This window comes from Ascaphus truei, unplaced genomic scaffold (genome assembly GCF_040206685.1).
Source record: "Ascaphus truei isolate aAscTru1 unplaced genomic scaffold, aAscTru1.hap1 HAP1_SCAFFOLD_242, whole genome shotgun sequence".
Lineage (NCBI taxonomy): Eukaryota > Metazoa > Chordata > Amphibia > Anura > Ascaphidae > Ascaphus > Ascaphus truei.
In genome coordinates, this window is record NW_027455345.1 from 453,229 (window position 1) to 468,476 (window position 15,248).

The window sequence follows — 15,248 nt, forward strand, 5'->3', positions numbered from 1 at the left end:
AGCCTATATCTTGCTCCATGCATACACAGAGACTGAGAAAATGACAGGTGCACTCAAATGTACTATAGACGGAATTCTTGATGTCAGAATTCTATTTTGGAAGGTTGCATTGTGTTGAACTTTCAGAGGAAAAAACGATATATTTCTTTGCCACTGCGGGAAAAAAGTAGCAAGAAATGAAACATTTTCATTTGCTGCGAGGAATGCCATGTATATTTTCATTAGGGAAGCGAAAAATAAAAACCCCTACAGCACCTGGTATTCCCAGGCAGTCTCCCAACCCAGTACTAATCAAGCCTCACCCTGCTTAGCTTCCGAGATCTGACGGGATCGGGCGCTGTCAAGGTAGTATGGCCGTAGGTGGAGATTGCTGTCTCATGATATCCTCTCATTCTTAAATCCATGAGCCTATATCTTGCTCCATGCATACACAGAGACTGAGAAAATGACAGGTGCACTCAAATGTACTATAGACGGAATTCTTGATGTCAGAATTCTATTTTGGAAGGTTGCATTGTGTTGAACTTTCAGAGGAAAAAACGATATATTTCTTTGCCACTGCGGGAAAAAAGTAGCAAGAAATGAAACATTTTCATTTGCTGCGAGGAATGCCATGTATATTTTCATTAGGGAAGCGAAAAATAAAAACCCCTACAGCACCTGGTATTCCCAGGCAGTCTCCCAACCCAGTACTAATCAAGCCTCACCCTGCTTAGCTTCCGAGATCTGACGGGATCGGGCGCTGTCAAGGTAGTATGGCCGTAGGTGGAGATTGCTGTCTCATGATATCCTCTCATTCTTAAATCCATGAGCCTATATCTTGCTCCATGCATACACAGAGACTGAGAAAATGACAGGTGCACTCAAATGTACTATAGACGGAATTCTTGATGTCAGAATTCTATTTTGGAAGGTTGCATTGTGTTGAACTTTCAGAGGAAAAAACGATATATTTCTTTGCCACTGCGGGAAAAAAGTAGCAAGAAATGAAACATTTTCATTTGCTGCGAGGAATGCCATGTATATTTTCATTAGGGAAGCGAAAAATAAAAACCCCTACAGCACCTGGTATTCCCAGGCAGTCTCCCAACCCAGTACTAATCAAGCCTCACCCTGCTTAGCTTCCGAGATCTGACGGGATCGGGCGCTGTCAAGGTAGTATGGCCGTAGGTGGAGATTGCTGTCTCATGATATCCTCTCATTCTTAAATCCATGAGCCTATATCTTGCTCCATGCATACACAGAGACTGAGAAAATGACAGGTGCACTCAAATGTACTATAGACGGAATTCTTGATGTCAGAATTCTATTTTGGAAGGTTGCATTGTGTTGAACTTTCAGAGGAAAAAACGATAGATTTCTTTGCCACTGCGGGAAAAAAGTAGTAAAAAATTTCAGAGGTGCCTATATTCAACCTCCTCCTGTTTGGATTTGAACTCACTATCTCTTCCAAGTATCAGCTTGAATACTGCACACCCCAACTCTGTGAGCCACAAGCTCACCATATAACATGCTGAGTGTTCTGAGGCCTGTATGATATATTTCTAAATGACATGGGAGGCATAAGTGTATTATTGTGACCGTTAAAAAAATACATTCTTGAAGAATTACCTTAAATGGAGAAATTAAATCAGAGACTGAGAAAATGACAGGTGCACTCAAATATACTATAGACGGAATTCTTGATGTCAGAATTCTATTTTGGAAGGTTGCATTGTGTTGAACTTTCAGAGGAAAAAACAATATATTTCTTTGCCACTCCGGGAAAAAAGTAGCAAGAAATGAAACATTTTCATTTGCTGCGAGGAATGCCATGTATATTTTCATTAGGGAAGCGAAAAATAAAAACCCCTACAGCACCTGGTATTCCCAGGCAGTCTCCCAACCCAGTACTAATCAAGCCTCACCCTGCTTAGCTTCCGAGATCTGACGGGATCGGGCGCTTTCAAGGTAGTATGGCCGTAGGTGGAGATTGCTGTCTCATGATATCCTCTCATTCTTAAATCCATAAGCCTATATCTTGCTCCATGCATACACAGAGACTGAGAAAATGACAGGTGCACTCAAATGTACTATAGACGGAATTCTTGATGTCAGAATTCTATTTTGGAAGGTTGCATTGTGTTGAACTTTCTGAGGAAAAAACGATATATTTCTTTGCCACTGCGGGAAAAAAGTAGTAAAAAATGAAACATTTTCATTTGCTGCAAGGAATGCCATGTATATTTTCATTAAGGAAGCAAAAAATAAAAACACCCACAGCACCTGGTATTCCCAGGCAGTCTCCCAACCCAGTACTAATCAAGCCTCACCCTGCTTAGCTTCCGAGATCTGACGGGATCGGGCGCTTTCAAGGTAGTATGGCCGTATGTGGAGATTGCTGTCTCATGATATCCTCTCATTCTTAAATCCATGAGCCTATATCTTGCTCCATGCATACACAGAGACTGAGAAAATGACAGGTGCACTCAAATGTACTATAGACGGAATTCTTGATGTCAGAATTCTATTTTGGAAGGTTGCATTGTGTTGAACTTTCAGAGGAAAAAACGATATATTTCTTTGCCACTGCGGGAAAAAAGTAGCAAGAAATGAAACATTTTCATTTGCTGCGAGGAATGCCATGTATATTTTCATTAGGGAAGCGAAAAATAAAAACCCCTACAGCACCTGGTATTCCCAGGCAGTCTCCCAACCCAGTACTAATCAAGCCTCACCCTGCTTAGCTTCCGAGATCTGACGGGATCGGGCGCTGTCAAGGTAGTATGGCCGTAGGTGGAGATTGCTGTCTCATGATATCCTCTCATTCTTAAATCCATGAGCCTATATCTTGCTCCATGCATACACAGAGACTGAGAAAATGACAGGTGCACTCAAATGTACTATAGACGGAATTCTTGATGTCAGAATTCTATTTTGGAAGGTTGCATTGTGTTGAACTTTCAGAGGAAAAAACGATATATTTCTTTGCCACTGCGGGAAAAAAGTAGCAAGAAATGAAACATTTTCATTTGCTGCGAGGAATGCCATGTATATTTTCATTAGGGAAGCGAAAAATAAAAACCCCTACAGCACCTGGTATTCCCAGGCAGTCTCCCAACCCAGTACTAATCAAGCCTCACCCTGCTTAGCTTCCGAGATCTGACGGGATCGGGCGCTGTCAAGGTAGTATGGCCGTAGGTGGAGATTGCTGTCTCATGATATCCTCTCATTCTTAAATCCATGAGCCTATATCTTGCTCCATGCATACACAGAGACTGAGAAAATGACAGGTGCACTCAAATGTACTATAGACGGAATTCTTGATGTCAGAATTCTATTTTGGAAGGTTGCATTGTGTTGAACTTTCAGAGGAAAAAACGATATATTTCTTTGCCACTGCGGGAAAAAAGTAGCAAGAAATGAAACATTTTCATTTGCTGCGAGGAATGCCATGTATATTTTCATTAGGGAAGCGAAAAATAAAAACCCCTACAGCACCTGGTATTCCCAGGCAGTCTCCCAACCCAGTACTAATCAAGCCTCACCCTGCTTAGCTTCCGAGATCTGACGGGATCGGGCGCTGTCAAGGTAGTATGGCCGTAGGTGGAGATTGCTGTCTCATGATATCCTCTCATTCTTAAATCCATGAGCCTATATCTTGCTCCATGCATACACAGAGACTGAGAAAATGACAGGTGCACTCAAATGTACTATAGACGGAATTCTTGATGTCAGAATTCTATTTTGGAAGGTTGCATTGTGTTGAACTTTCAGAGGAAAAAACGATATATTTCTTTGCCACTGCGGGAAAAAAGTAGCAAGAAATGAAACATTTTCATTTGCTGCGAGGAATGCCATGTATATTTTCATTAGGGAAGCGAAAAATAAAAACCCCTACAGCACCTGGTATTCCCAGGCAGTCTCCCAACCCAGTACTAATCAAGCCTCACCCTGCTTAGCTTCCGAGATCTGACGGGATCGGGCGCTTTCAAGGTAGTATGGCCGTAGGTGGAGATTGCTGTCTCATGATATCCTCTCATTCTTAAATCCATGAGCCTATATCTTGCTCCATGCATACACAGAGACTGAGAAAATGACAGGTGCACTCAAATGTACTATAGACGGAATTCTTGATGTCAGAATTCTATTTTGGAAGGTTGCATTGTGTTGAACTTTCTGAGGAAAAAACGATATATTTCTTTGCCACTGCGGGAAAAAAGTAGCAAGAAATGAAACATTTTCATTTGCTGCGAGGAATGCCATGTATATTTTCATTAGGGAAGCGAAAAATAAAAACCCCTACAGCACCTGGTATTCCCAGGCAGTCTCCCAACCCAGTACTAATCAAGCCTCACCCTGCTTAGCTTCCGAGATCTGACGGGATCGGGCGCTGTCAAGGTAGTATGGCCGTAGGTGGAGATTGCTGTCTCATGATATCCTCTCATTCTTAAATCCATGAGCCTATATCTTGCTCCATGCATACACAGAGACTGAGAAAATGACAGGTGCACTCAAATGTACTATAGACGGAATTCTTGATGTCAGAATTCTATTTTGGAAGGTTGCATTGTGTTGAACTTTCAGAGGAAAAAACGATATATTTCTTTGCCACTGCGGGAAAAAAGTAGCAAGAAATGAAACATTTTCATTTGCTGCGAGGAATGCCATGTATATTTTCATTAGGGAAGCGAAAAATAAAAACCCCTACAGCACCTGGTATTCCCAGGCAGTCTCCCAACCCAGTACTAATCAAGCCTCACCCTGCTTAGCTTCCGAGATCTGACGGGATCGGGCGCTGTCAAGGTAGTATGGCCGTAGGTGGAGATTGCTGTCTCATGATATCCTCTCATTCTTAAATCCATGAGCCTATATCTTGCTCCATGCATACACAGAGACTGAGAAAATGACAGGTGCACTCAAATGTACTATAGACGGAATTCTTGATGTCAGAATTCTATTTTGGAAGGTTGCATTGTGTTGAACTTTCAGAGGAAAAAACGATAGATTTCTTTGCCACTGCGGGAAAAAAGTAGTAAAAAATTTCAGAGGTGCCTATATTCAACCTCCTCCTGTTTGGATTTGAACTCACTATCTCTTCCAAGTATCAGCTTGAATACTGCACACCCCAACTCTGTGAGCCACAAGCTCACCATATAACATGCTGAGTGTTCTGAGGCCTGTATGATATATTTCTAAATGACATGGGAGGCATAAGTGTATTATTGTGACCGTTAAAAAAATACATTCTTGAAGAATTACCTTAAATGGAGAAATTAAATCAGAGACTGAGAAAATGACAGGTGCACTCAAATATACTATAGACGGAATTCTTGATGTCAGAATTCTATTTTGGAAGGTTGCATTGTGTTGAACTTTCAGAGGAAAAAACAATATATTTCTTTGCCACTCCGGGAAAAAAGTAGCAAGAAATGAAACATTTTCATTTGCTGCGAGGAATGCCATGTATATTTTCATTAGGGAAGCGAAAAATAAAAACCCCTACAGCACCTGGTATTCCCAGGCAGTCTCCCAACCCAGTACTAATCAAGCCTCACCCTGCTTAGCTTCCGAGATCTGACGGGATCGGGCGCTTTCAAGGTAGTATGGCCGTAGGTGGAGATTGCTGTCTCATGATATCCTCTCATTCTTAAATCCATGAGCCTATATCTTGCTCCATGCATACACAGAGACTGAGAAAATGACAGGTGCACTCAAATGTACTATAGACGGAATTCTTGATGTCAGAATTCTATTTTGGAAGGTTGCATTGTGTTGAACTTTCTGAGGAAAAAACGATATATTTCTTTGCCACTGCGGGAAAAAAGTAGTAAAAAATGAAACATTTTCATTTGCTGCAAGGAATGCCATGTATATTTTCATTAGGGAAGCAAAAAATAAAAACACCCACAGCACCTGGTATTCCCAGGCAGTCTCCCAACCCAGTACTAATCAAGCCTCACCCTGCTTAGCTTCCGAGATCTGACGGGATCGGGCGCTTTCAAGGTAGTATGGCCGTAGGTGGAGATTGCTGTCTCATGATATCCTCTCATTCTTAAATCCATGAGCCTATATCTTGCTCCATGCATACACAGAGACTGAGAAAATGACAGGTGCACTCAAATGTACTATAGACGGAATTCTTGATGTCAGAATTCTATTTTGGAAGGTTGCATTGTGTTGAACTTTCAGAGGAAAAAACGATATATTTCTTTGCCACTGCGGGAAAAAAGTAGCAAGAAATGAAACATTTTCATTTGCTGCGAGGAATGCCATGTATATTTTCATTAGGGAAGCGAAAAATAAAAACCCCTACAGCACCTGGTATTCCCAGGCAGTCTCCCAACCCAGTACTAATCAAGCCTCACCCTGCTTAGCTTCCGAGATCTGACGGGATCGGGCGCTGTCAAGGTAGTATGGCCGTAGGTGGAGATTGCTGTCTCATGATATCCTCTCATTCTTAAATCCATGAGCCTATATCTTGCTCCATGCATACACAGAGACTGAGAAAATGACAGGTGCACTCAAATGTACTATAGACGGAATTCTTGATGTCAGAATTCTATTTTGGAAGGTTGCATTGTGTTGAACTTTCAGAGGAAAAAACGATATATTTCTTTGCCACTGCGGGAAAAAAGTAGCAAGAAATGAAACATTTTCATTTGCTGCGAGGAATGCCATGTATATTTTCATTAGGGAAGCGAAAAATAAAAACCCCTACAGCACCTGGTATTCCCAGGCAGTCTCCCAACCCAGTACTAATCAAGCCTCACCCTGCTTAGCTTCCGAGATCTGACGGGATCGGGCGCTGTCAAGGTAGTATGGCCGTAGGTGGAGATTGCTGTCTCATGATATCCTCTCATTCTTAAATCCATGAGCCTATATCTTGCTCCATGCATACACAGAGACTGAGAAAATGACAGGTGCACTCAAATGTACTATAGACGGAATTCTTGATGTCAGAATTCTATTTTGGAAGGTTGCATTGTGTTGAACTTTCAGAGGAAAAAACGATATATTTCTTTGCCACTGCGGGAAAAAAGTAGCAAGAAATGAAACATTTTCATTTGCTGCGAGGAATGCCATGTATATTTTCATTAGGGAAGCGAAAAATAAAAACCCCTACAGCACCTGGTATTCCCAGGCAGTCTCCCAACCCAGTACTAATCAAGCCTCACCCTGCTTAGCTTCCGAGATCTGACGGGATCGGGCGCTGTCAAGGTAGTATGGCCGTAGGTGGAGATTGCTGTCTCATGATATCCTCTCATTCTTAAATCCATGAGCCTATATCTTGCTCCATGCATACACAGAGACTGAGAAAATGACAGGTGCACTCAAATGTACTATAGACGGAATTCTTGATGTCAGAATTCTATTTTGGAAGGTTGCATTGTGTTGAACTTTCAGAGGAAAAAACGATAGATTTCTTTGCCACTGCGGGAAAAAAGTAGTAAAAAATTTCAGAGGTGCCTATATTCAACCTCCTCCTGTTTGGATTTGAACTCACTATCTCTTCCAAGTATCAGCTTGAATACTGCACACCCCAACTCTGTGAGCCACAAGCTCAGCATATAACATGCTGAGTGTTCTGAGGCCTGTATGATATATTTCTAAATGACATGGGAGGCATAAGTGTATTATTGTGACCGTTAAAAAAATACATTCTTGAAGAATTACCTTAAATGGAGAAATTAAATCAGAGACTGAGAAAATGACAGGTGCACTCAAATATACTATAGACGGAATTCTTGATGTCAGAATTCTATTTTGGAAGGTTGCATTGTGTTGAACTTTCAGAGGAAAAAACAATATATTTCTTTGCCACTCCGGGAAAAAAGTAGCAAGAAATGAAACATTTTCATTTGCTGCGAGGAATGCCATGTATATTTTCATTAGGGAAGCGAAAAATAAAAACCCCTACAGCACCTGGTATTCCCAGGCAGTCTCCCAACCCAGTACTAATCAAGCCTCACCCTGCTTAGCTTCCGAGATCTGACGGGATCGGGCGCTTTCAAGGTAGTATGGCCGTAGGTGGAGATTGCTGTCTCATGATATCCTCTCATTCTTAAATCCATGAGCCTATATCTTGCTCCATGCATACACAGAGACTGAGAAAATGACAGGTGCACTCAAATGTACTATAGACGGAATTCTTGATGTCAGAATTCTATTTTGGAAGGTTGCATTGTGTTGAACTTTCTGAGGAAAAAACGATATATTTCTTTGCCACTGCGGGAAAAAAGTAGTAAAAAATGAAACATTTTCATTTGCTGCAAGGAATGCCATGTATATTTTCATTAGGGAAGCAAAAAATAAAAACACCCACAGCACCTGGTATTCCCAGGCAGTCTCCCAACCCAGTACTAATCAAGCCTCACCCTGCTTAGCTTCCGAGATCTGACGGGATCGGGCGCTTTCAAGGTAGTATGGCCGTAGGTGGAGATTGCTGTCTCATGATATCCTCTCATTCTTAAATCCATGAGCCTATATCTTGCTCCATGCATACACAGAGACTGAGAAAATGACAGGTGCACTCAAATGTACTATAGACGGAATTCTTGATGTAGGAATTCTATTTTGGAAGGTTGCATTGTGTTGAACTTTCAGAGGAAAAAACGATATATTTCTTTGCCACTGCGGGAAAAAAGTAGCAAGAAATGAAACATTTTCATTTGCTGCGAGGAATGCCATGTATATTTTCATTAGGGAAGCGAAAAATAAAAACCCCTACAGCACCTGGTATTCCGAGGCAGTCTCCCAACCCAGTACTAATCAAGCCTCACCCTGCTTAGCTTCCGAGATCTGACGGGATCGGGCGCTGTCAAGGTAGTATGGCCGTAGGTGGAGATTGCTGTCTCATGATATCCTCTCATTCTTAAATCCATGAGCCTATATCTTGCTCCATGCATACACAGAGACTGAGAAAATGACAGGTGCACTCAAATGTACTATAGACGGAATTCTTGATGTCAGAATTCTATTTTGGAAGGTTGCATTGTGTTGAACTTTCAGAGGAAAAAACGATATATTTCTTTGCCACTGCGGGAAAAAAGTAGCAAGAAATGAAACATTTTCATTTGCTGCGAGGAATGCCATGTATATTTTCATTAGGGAAGCGAAAAATAAAAACCCCTACAGCACCTGGGATTCCCAGGCAGTCTCCCAACCCAGTACTAATCAAGCCTCACCCTGCTTAGCTTCCGAGATCTGACGGGATCGGGCGCTTTCAAGGTAGTATGGCCGTAGGTGGAGATTGCTGTCTCATGATATCCTCTCATTCTTAAATCCATGAGCCTATATCTTGCTCCATGCATACACAGAGACTGAGAAAATGACAGGTGCACTCAAATGTACTATAGACGGAATTCTTGATGTCAGAATTCTATTTTGGAAGGTTGCATTGTGTTGAACTTTCTGAGGAAAAAACGATATATTTCTTTGCCACTGCGGGAAAAAAGTAGTAAAAAATGAAACATTTTCATTTGCTGCAAGGAATGCCATGTATATTTTCATTAGGGAAGCAAAAAATAAAAACACCCACAGCACCTGGTATTCCCAGGCAGTCTCCCAACCCAGTACTAATCAAGCCTCACCCTGCTTAGCTTCCGAGATCTGACGGGATCGGGCGCTTTCAAGGTAGTATGGCCGTAGGTGGAGATTGCTGTCTCATGATATCCTCTCATTCTTAAATCCATGAGCCTATATCTTGCTCCATGCATACACAGAGACTGAGAAAATGACAGGTGCACTCAAATGTACTATAGACGGAATTCTTGATGTCAGAATTCTATTTTGGAAGGTTGCATTGTGTTGAACTTTCAGAGGAAAAAACGATATATTTCTTTGCCACTGCGGGAAAAAAGTAGCAAGAAATGAAACATTTTCATTTGCTGCGAGGAATGCCATGTATATTTTCATTAGGGAAGCGAAAAATAAAAACCCCTACAGCACCTGGTATTCCCAGGCAGTCTCCCAACCCAGTACTAATCAAGCCTCACCCTGCTTAGCTTCCGAGATCTGACGGGATCGGGCACTGTCAAGGTAGTATGGCCGTAGGTGGAGATTGCTGTCTCATGATATCCTCTCATTCTTAAATCCATGAGCCTATATCTTGCTCCATGCATACACAGAGACTGAGAAAATGACAGGTGCACTCAAATGTACTATAGACGGAATTCTTGATGTCAGAATTCTATTTTGGAAGGTTGCATTGTGTTGAACTTTCAGAGGAAAAAACGATATATTTCTTTGCCACTGCGGGAAAAAAGTAGCAAGAAATGAAACATTTTCATTTGCTGCGAGGAATGCCATGTATATTTTCATTAGGGAAGCGAAAAATAAAAACCCCTACAGCACCTGGTATTCCCAGGCAGTCTCCCAACCCAGTACTAATCAAGCCTCACCCTGCTTAGCTTCCGAGATCTGACGGGATCGGGCGCTGTCAAGGTAGTATGGCCGTAGGTGGAGATTGCTGTCTCATGATATCCTCTCATTCTTAAATCCATGAGCCTATATCTTGCTCCATGCATACACAGAGACTGAGAAAATGACAGGTGCACTCAAATGTACTATAGACGGAATTCTTGATGTCAGAATTCTATTTTGGAAGGTTGCATTGTGTTGAACTTTCTGAGGAAAAAACGATATATTTCTTTGCCACTGCGGGAAAAAAGTAGTAAAAAATGAAACATTTTCATTTGCTGCAAGGAATGCCATGTATATTTTCATTAGGGAAGCAAAAAATAAAAACACCCACAGCACCTGGTATTCCCAGGCAGTCTCCCAACCCAGTACTAATCAAGCCTCACCCTGCTTAGCTTCCGAGATCTGACGGGATCGGGCGCTTTCAAGGTAGTATGGCCGTAGGTGGAGATTGCTGTCTCATGATATCCTCTCATTCTTAAATCCATGAGCCTATATCTTGCTCCATGCATACACAGAGACTGAGAAAATGACAGGTGCACTCAAATGTACTATAGACGGAATTCTTGATGTCAGAATTCTATTTTGGAAGGTTGCATTGTGTTGAACTTTCAGAGGAAAAAACGATATATTTCTTTGCCACTGCGGGAAAAAAGTAGCAAGAAATGAAACATTTTCATTTGCTGCGAGGAATGCCATGTATATTTTCATTAGGGAAGCGAAAAATAAAAACCCCTACAGCACCTGGTATTCCGAGGCAGTCTCCCAACCCAGTACTAATCAAGCCTCACCCTGCTTAGCTTCCGAGATCTGACGGGATCGGGCGCTGTCAAGGTAGTATGGCCGTAGGTGGAGATTGCTGTCTCATGATATCCTCTCATTCTTAAATCCATGAGCCTATATCTTGCTCCATGCATACACAGAGACTGAGAAAATGACAGGTGCACTCAAATGTACTATAGACGGAATTCTTGATGTCAGAATTCTATTTTGGAAGGTTGCATTGTGTTGAACTTTCAGAGGAAAAAACGATATATTTCTTTGCCACTGCGGGAAAAAAGTAGCAAGAAATGAAACATTTTCATTTGCTGCGAGGAATGCCATGTATATTTTCATTAGGGAAGCGAAAAATAAAAACCCCTACAGCACCTGGTATTCCCAGGCAGTCTCCCAACCCAGTACTAATCAAGCCTCACCCTGCTTAGCTTCCGAGATCTGACGGGATCGGGCGCTGTCAAGGTAGTATGGCCGTAGGTGGAGATTGCTGTCTCATGATATCCTCTCATTCTTAAATCCATGAGCCTATATCTTGCTCCATGCATACACAGAGACTGAGAAAATGACAGGTGCACTCAAATGTACTATAGACGGAATTCTTGATGTCAGAATTCTATTTTGGAAGGTTGCATTGTGTTGAACTTTCAGAGGAAAAAACGATAGATTTCTTTGCCACTGCGGGAAAAAAGTAGCAAGAAATGAAACATTTTCATTTGCTGCGAGGAATGCCATGTATATTTTCATTAGGGAAGCGAAAAATAAAAACCCCTACAGCACCTGGTATTCCCAGGCAGTCTCCCAACCCAGTACTAATCAAGCCTCACCCTGCTTAGCTTCCGAGATCTGACGGGATCGGGCGCTGTCAAGGTAGTATGGCCGTAGGTGGAGATTGCTGTCTCATGATATCCTCTCATTCTTAAATCCATGAGCCTATATCTTGCTCCATGCATACACAGAGACTGAGAAAATGACAGGTGCACTCAAATGTACTATAGACGGAATTCTTGATGTCAGAATTCTATTTTGGAAGGTTGCATTGTGTTGAACTTTCAGAGGAAAAAACGATATATTTCTTTGCCACTGCGGGAAAAAAGTAGCAAGAAATGAAACATTTTCATTTGCTGCGAGGAATGCCATGTATATTTTCATTAGGGAAGCGAAAAATAAAAACCCCTACAGCACCTGGTATTCCGAGGCAGTCTCCCAACCCAGTACTAATCAAGCCTCACCCTGCTTAGCTTCCGAGATCTGACGGGATCGGGCGCTGTCAAGGTAGTATGGCCGTAGGTGGAGATTGCTGTCTCATGATATCCTCTCATTCTTAAATCCATGAGCCTATATCTTGCTCCATGCATACACAGAGACTGAGAAAATGACAGGTGCACTCAAATGTACTATAGACGGAATTCTTGATGTCAGAATTCTATTTTGGAAGGTTGCATTGTGTTGAACTTTCAGAGGAAAAAACGATATATTTCTTTGCCACTGCGGGAAAAAAGTAGCAAGAAATGAAACATTTTCATTTGCTGCGAGGAATGCCATGTATATTTTCATTAGGGAAGCGAAAAATAAAAACCCCTACAGCACCTGGTATTCCCAGGCAGTCTCCCAACCCAGTACTAATCAAGCCTCACCCTGCTTAGCTTCCGAGATCTGACGGGATCGGGCGCTGTCAAGGTAGTATGGCCGTAGGTGGAGATTGCTGTCTCATGATATCCTCTCATTCTTAAATCCATGAGCCTATATCTTGCTCCATGCATACACAGAGACTGAGAAAATGACAGGTGCACTCAAATGTACTATAGACGGAATTCTTGATGTCAGAATTCTATTTTGGAAGGTTGCATTGTGTTGAACTTTCAGAGGAAAAAACGATAGATTTCTTTGCCACTGCGGGAAAAAAGTAGTAAAAAATTTCAGAGGTGCCTATATTCAACCTCCTCATGTTTGGATTTGAACTCACTATCTCTTCCAAGTATCAGCTTGAACACTGCACACCCCAACTCTGTGAGCCACAAGCTCACCATATAACATGCTGAGTGTTCTGAGGCCTGTATGATATATTTCTAAATGACATGGGAGGCATAAGTGTATTATTGTGACCGTTAAAAAAATACATTCTTGAAGAATTACCTTAAATGGAGAAATTAAATCAGAGACTGAGAAAATGACAGGTGCACTCAAATATACTATAGACGGAATTCTTGATGTCAGAATTCTATTTTGGAAGGTTGCATTGTGTTGAACTTTCAGAGGAAAAAACAATATATTTCTTTGCCACTCCGGGAAAAAAGTAGCAAGAAATGAAACATTTTCATTTGCTGCGAGGAATGCCATGTATATTTTCATTAGGGAAGCGAAAAATAAAAACCCCTACAGCACCTGGTATTCCCAGGCAGTCTCCCAACCCAGTACTAATCAAGCCTCACCCTGCTTAGCTTCCGAGATCTGACGGGATCGGGCGCTTTCAAGGTAGTATGGCCGTAGGTGGAGATTGCTGTCTCATGATATCCTCTCATTCTTAAATCCATGAGCCTATATCTTGCTCCATGCATACACAGAGACTGAGAAAATGACAGGTGCACTCAAATGTACTATAGACGGAATTCTTGATGTCAGAATTCTATTTTGGAAGGTTGCATTGTGTTGAACTTTCTGAGGAAAAAACGATATATTTCTTTGCCACTGCGGGAAAAAAGTAGTAAAAAATGAAACATTTTCATTTGCTGCAAGGAATGCCATGTATATTTTCATTAGGGAAGCAAAAAATAAAAACACCCACAGCACCTGGTATTCCCAGGCAGTCTCCCAACCCAGTACTAATCAAGCCTCACCCTGCTTAGCTTCCGAGATCTGACGGGATCGGGCGCTTTCAAGGTAGTATGGCCGTAGGTGGAGATTGCTGTCTCATGATATCCTCTCATTCTTAAATCCATGAGCCTATATCTTGCTCCATGCATACACAGAGACTGAGAAAATGACAGGTGCACTCAAATGTACTATAGACGGAATTCTTGATGTCAGAATTCTATTTTGGAAGGTTGCATTGTGTTGAACTTTCAGAGGAAAAAACGATATATTTCTTTGCCACTGCGGGAAAAAAGTAGCAAGAAATGAAACATTTTCATTTGCTGCGAGGAATGCCATGTATATTTTCATTAGGGAAGCGAAAAATAAAAACCCCTACAGCACCTGGTATTCCGAGGCAGTCTCCCAACCCAGTACTAATCAAGCCTCACCCTGCTTAGCTTCCGAGATCTGACGGGATCGGGCGCTGTCAAGGTAGTATGGCCGTAGGTGGAGATTGCTGTCTCATGATATCCTCTCATTCTTAAATCCATGAGCCTATATCTTGCTCCATGCATACACAGAGACTGAGAAAATGACAGGTGCACTCAAATGTACTATAGACGGAATTCTTGATGTCAGAATTCTATTTTGGAAGGTTGCATTGTGTTGAACTTTCAGAGGAAAAAACGATATATTTCTTTGCCACTGCGGGAAAAAAGTAGCAAGAAATGAAACATTTTCATTTGCTGCGAGGAATGCCATGTATATTTTCATTAGGGAAGCGAAAAATAAAAACCCCTACAGCACCTGGTATTCCCAGGCAGTCTCCCAACCCAGTACTAATCAAGCCTCACCCTGCTTAGCTTCCGAGATCTGACGGGATCGGGCGCTGTCAAGGTAGTATGGCCGTAGGTGGAGATTGCTGTCTCATGATATCCTCTCATTCTTAAATCCATGAGCCTATATCTTGCTCCATGCATACACAGAGACTGAGAAAATGACAGGTGCACTCAAATGTACTATAGACGGAATTCTTGATGTCAGAATTCTATTTTGGAAGGTTGCATTGTGTTGAACTTTCAGAGGAAAAAACGATAGATTTCTTTGCCACTGCGGGAAAAAAGTAGTAAAAAATTTCAGAGGTGCCTATATTCAACCTCCTCCTGTTTGGATTTGAACTCACTATCTCTTCCAAGTATCAGCTTGAACACTGCACACCCCAACTCTGTGAGCCACAAGCTCACCATATAACATGCTGAGTGTTCTGAGGCCTGTATGAT

The 15,248-nt window shown here is 41.8% G+C and overlaps 33 non-coding genes across 33 annotated transcripts; all 33 read right to left on the bottom strand.

Moving 5' to 3' along the window:
* Positions 1-243: 243 nt before the first annotated feature.
* On the bottom strand, positions 244-362 carry LOC142480052 (5S ribosomal RNA). The gene has a single exon (XR_012794713.1). It is a non-coding gene; the product is annotated as a 5S ribosomal RNA (ribosomal RNA).
* Positions 363-648: 286 nt separating this feature from the next.
* Positions 649-767, bottom strand: LOC142480053 (5S ribosomal RNA). Its single transcript, XR_012794714.1, has one exon. It is a non-coding gene; the product is annotated as a 5S ribosomal RNA (ribosomal RNA).
* Positions 768-1,053: 286 nt separating this feature from the next.
* On the bottom strand, positions 1,054-1,172 carry LOC142480054 (5S ribosomal RNA). The gene has a single exon (XR_012794715.1). It is a non-coding gene; the product is annotated as a 5S ribosomal RNA (ribosomal RNA).
* A 676-nt stretch (positions 1,173-1,848) lies between these two features.
* LOC142480985 (5S ribosomal RNA) lies at positions 1,849-1,967 on the bottom strand. The gene has a single exon (XR_012795464.1). It is a non-coding gene; the product is annotated as a 5S ribosomal RNA (ribosomal RNA).
* A 286-nt stretch (positions 1,968-2,253) lies between these two features.
* On the bottom strand, positions 2,254-2,372 carry LOC142480153 (5S ribosomal RNA). The gene has a single exon (XR_012794810.1). It is a non-coding gene; the product is annotated as a 5S ribosomal RNA (ribosomal RNA).
* Positions 2,373-2,658: 286 nt separating this feature from the next.
* On the bottom strand, positions 2,659-2,777 carry LOC142480055 (5S ribosomal RNA). Its single transcript, XR_012794716.1, has one exon. It is a non-coding gene; the product is annotated as a 5S ribosomal RNA (ribosomal RNA).
* Positions 2,778-3,063: 286 nt separating this feature from the next.
* On the bottom strand, positions 3,064-3,182 carry LOC142480057 (5S ribosomal RNA). Its single transcript, XR_012794718.1, has one exon. It is a non-coding gene; the product is annotated as a 5S ribosomal RNA (ribosomal RNA).
* Positions 3,183-3,468: 286 nt separating this feature from the next.
* LOC142480058 (5S ribosomal RNA) lies at positions 3,469-3,587 on the bottom strand. Its single transcript, XR_012794719.1, has one exon. It is a non-coding gene; the product is annotated as a 5S ribosomal RNA (ribosomal RNA).
* Positions 3,588-3,873: 286 nt separating this feature from the next.
* Positions 3,874-3,992, bottom strand: LOC142480986 (5S ribosomal RNA). Its single transcript, XR_012795465.1, has one exon. It is a non-coding gene; the product is annotated as a 5S ribosomal RNA (ribosomal RNA).
* Positions 3,993-4,278: 286 nt separating this feature from the next.
* LOC142480059 (5S ribosomal RNA) lies at positions 4,279-4,397 on the bottom strand. Its single transcript, XR_012794720.1, has one exon. It is a non-coding gene; the product is annotated as a 5S ribosomal RNA (ribosomal RNA).
* Positions 4,398-4,683: 286 nt separating this feature from the next.
* Positions 4,684-4,802, bottom strand: LOC142480060 (5S ribosomal RNA). The gene has a single exon (XR_012794721.1). It is a non-coding gene; the product is annotated as a 5S ribosomal RNA (ribosomal RNA).
* Positions 4,803-5,478: 676 nt separating this feature from the next.
* Positions 5,479-5,597, bottom strand: LOC142480987 (5S ribosomal RNA). The gene has a single exon (XR_012795466.1). It is a non-coding gene; the product is annotated as a 5S ribosomal RNA (ribosomal RNA).
* A 286-nt stretch (positions 5,598-5,883) lies between these two features.
* On the bottom strand, positions 5,884-6,002 carry LOC142480687 (5S ribosomal RNA). Its single transcript, XR_012795180.1, has one exon. It is a non-coding gene; the product is annotated as a 5S ribosomal RNA (ribosomal RNA).
* Positions 6,003-6,288: 286 nt separating this feature from the next.
* On the bottom strand, positions 6,289-6,407 carry LOC142480061 (5S ribosomal RNA). Its single transcript, XR_012794722.1, has one exon. It is a non-coding gene; the product is annotated as a 5S ribosomal RNA (ribosomal RNA).
* A 286-nt stretch (positions 6,408-6,693) lies between these two features.
* On the bottom strand, positions 6,694-6,812 carry LOC142480062 (5S ribosomal RNA). The gene has a single exon (XR_012794723.1). It is a non-coding gene; the product is annotated as a 5S ribosomal RNA (ribosomal RNA).
* A 286-nt stretch (positions 6,813-7,098) lies between these two features.
* On the bottom strand, positions 7,099-7,217 carry LOC142480064 (5S ribosomal RNA). The gene has a single exon (XR_012794724.1). It is a non-coding gene; the product is annotated as a 5S ribosomal RNA (ribosomal RNA).
* A 676-nt stretch (positions 7,218-7,893) lies between these two features.
* On the bottom strand, positions 7,894-8,012 carry LOC142480988 (5S ribosomal RNA). The gene has a single exon (XR_012795467.1). It is a non-coding gene; the product is annotated as a 5S ribosomal RNA (ribosomal RNA).
* A 286-nt stretch (positions 8,013-8,298) lies between these two features.
* On the bottom strand, positions 8,299-8,417 carry LOC142480688 (5S ribosomal RNA). The gene has a single exon (XR_012795181.1). It is a non-coding gene; the product is annotated as a 5S ribosomal RNA (ribosomal RNA).
* A 286-nt stretch (positions 8,418-8,703) lies between these two features.
* LOC142480306 (5S ribosomal RNA) lies at positions 8,704-8,822 on the bottom strand. Its single transcript, XR_012794957.1, has one exon. It is a non-coding gene; the product is annotated as a 5S ribosomal RNA (ribosomal RNA).
* A 286-nt stretch (positions 8,823-9,108) lies between these two features.
* LOC142481015 (5S ribosomal RNA) lies at positions 9,109-9,227 on the bottom strand. The gene has a single exon (XR_012795494.1). It is a non-coding gene; the product is annotated as a 5S ribosomal RNA (ribosomal RNA).
* A 286-nt stretch (positions 9,228-9,513) lies between these two features.
* Positions 9,514-9,632, bottom strand: LOC142480689 (5S ribosomal RNA). Its single transcript, XR_012795182.1, has one exon. It is a non-coding gene; the product is annotated as a 5S ribosomal RNA (ribosomal RNA).
* A 286-nt stretch (positions 9,633-9,918) lies between these two features.
* LOC142480245 (5S ribosomal RNA) lies at positions 9,919-10,037 on the bottom strand. Its single transcript, XR_012794899.1, has one exon. It is a non-coding gene; the product is annotated as a 5S ribosomal RNA (ribosomal RNA).
* A 286-nt stretch (positions 10,038-10,323) lies between these two features.
* On the bottom strand, positions 10,324-10,442 carry LOC142480065 (5S ribosomal RNA). The gene has a single exon (XR_012794725.1). It is a non-coding gene; the product is annotated as a 5S ribosomal RNA (ribosomal RNA).
* A 286-nt stretch (positions 10,443-10,728) lies between these two features.
* LOC142480691 (5S ribosomal RNA) lies at positions 10,729-10,847 on the bottom strand. Its single transcript, XR_012795184.1, has one exon. It is a non-coding gene; the product is annotated as a 5S ribosomal RNA (ribosomal RNA).
* A 286-nt stretch (positions 10,848-11,133) lies between these two features.
* LOC142480307 (5S ribosomal RNA) lies at positions 11,134-11,252 on the bottom strand. The gene has a single exon (XR_012794958.1). It is a non-coding gene; the product is annotated as a 5S ribosomal RNA (ribosomal RNA).
* Positions 11,253-11,538: 286 nt separating this feature from the next.
* Positions 11,539-11,657, bottom strand: LOC142480066 (5S ribosomal RNA). Its single transcript, XR_012794726.1, has one exon. It is a non-coding gene; the product is annotated as a 5S ribosomal RNA (ribosomal RNA).
* Positions 11,658-11,943: 286 nt separating this feature from the next.
* LOC142480067 (5S ribosomal RNA) lies at positions 11,944-12,062 on the bottom strand. Its single transcript, XR_012794727.1, has one exon. It is a non-coding gene; the product is annotated as a 5S ribosomal RNA (ribosomal RNA).
* Positions 12,063-12,348: 286 nt separating this feature from the next.
* Positions 12,349-12,467, bottom strand: LOC142480308 (5S ribosomal RNA). The gene has a single exon (XR_012794959.1). It is a non-coding gene; the product is annotated as a 5S ribosomal RNA (ribosomal RNA).
* Positions 12,468-12,753: 286 nt separating this feature from the next.
* Positions 12,754-12,872, bottom strand: LOC142480069 (5S ribosomal RNA). The gene has a single exon (XR_012794729.1). It is a non-coding gene; the product is annotated as a 5S ribosomal RNA (ribosomal RNA).
* Positions 12,873-13,548: 676 nt separating this feature from the next.
* Positions 13,549-13,667, bottom strand: LOC142480989 (5S ribosomal RNA). The gene has a single exon (XR_012795468.1). It is a non-coding gene; the product is annotated as a 5S ribosomal RNA (ribosomal RNA).
* A 286-nt stretch (positions 13,668-13,953) lies between these two features.
* Positions 13,954-14,072, bottom strand: LOC142480692 (5S ribosomal RNA). Its single transcript, XR_012795185.1, has one exon. It is a non-coding gene; the product is annotated as a 5S ribosomal RNA (ribosomal RNA).
* Positions 14,073-14,358: 286 nt separating this feature from the next.
* On the bottom strand, positions 14,359-14,477 carry LOC142480310 (5S ribosomal RNA). The gene has a single exon (XR_012794960.1). It is a non-coding gene; the product is annotated as a 5S ribosomal RNA (ribosomal RNA).
* Positions 14,478-14,763: 286 nt separating this feature from the next.
* Positions 14,764-14,882, bottom strand: LOC142480070 (5S ribosomal RNA). The gene has a single exon (XR_012794730.1). It is a non-coding gene; the product is annotated as a 5S ribosomal RNA (ribosomal RNA).
* Positions 14,883-15,248: the final 366 nt, after the last annotated feature.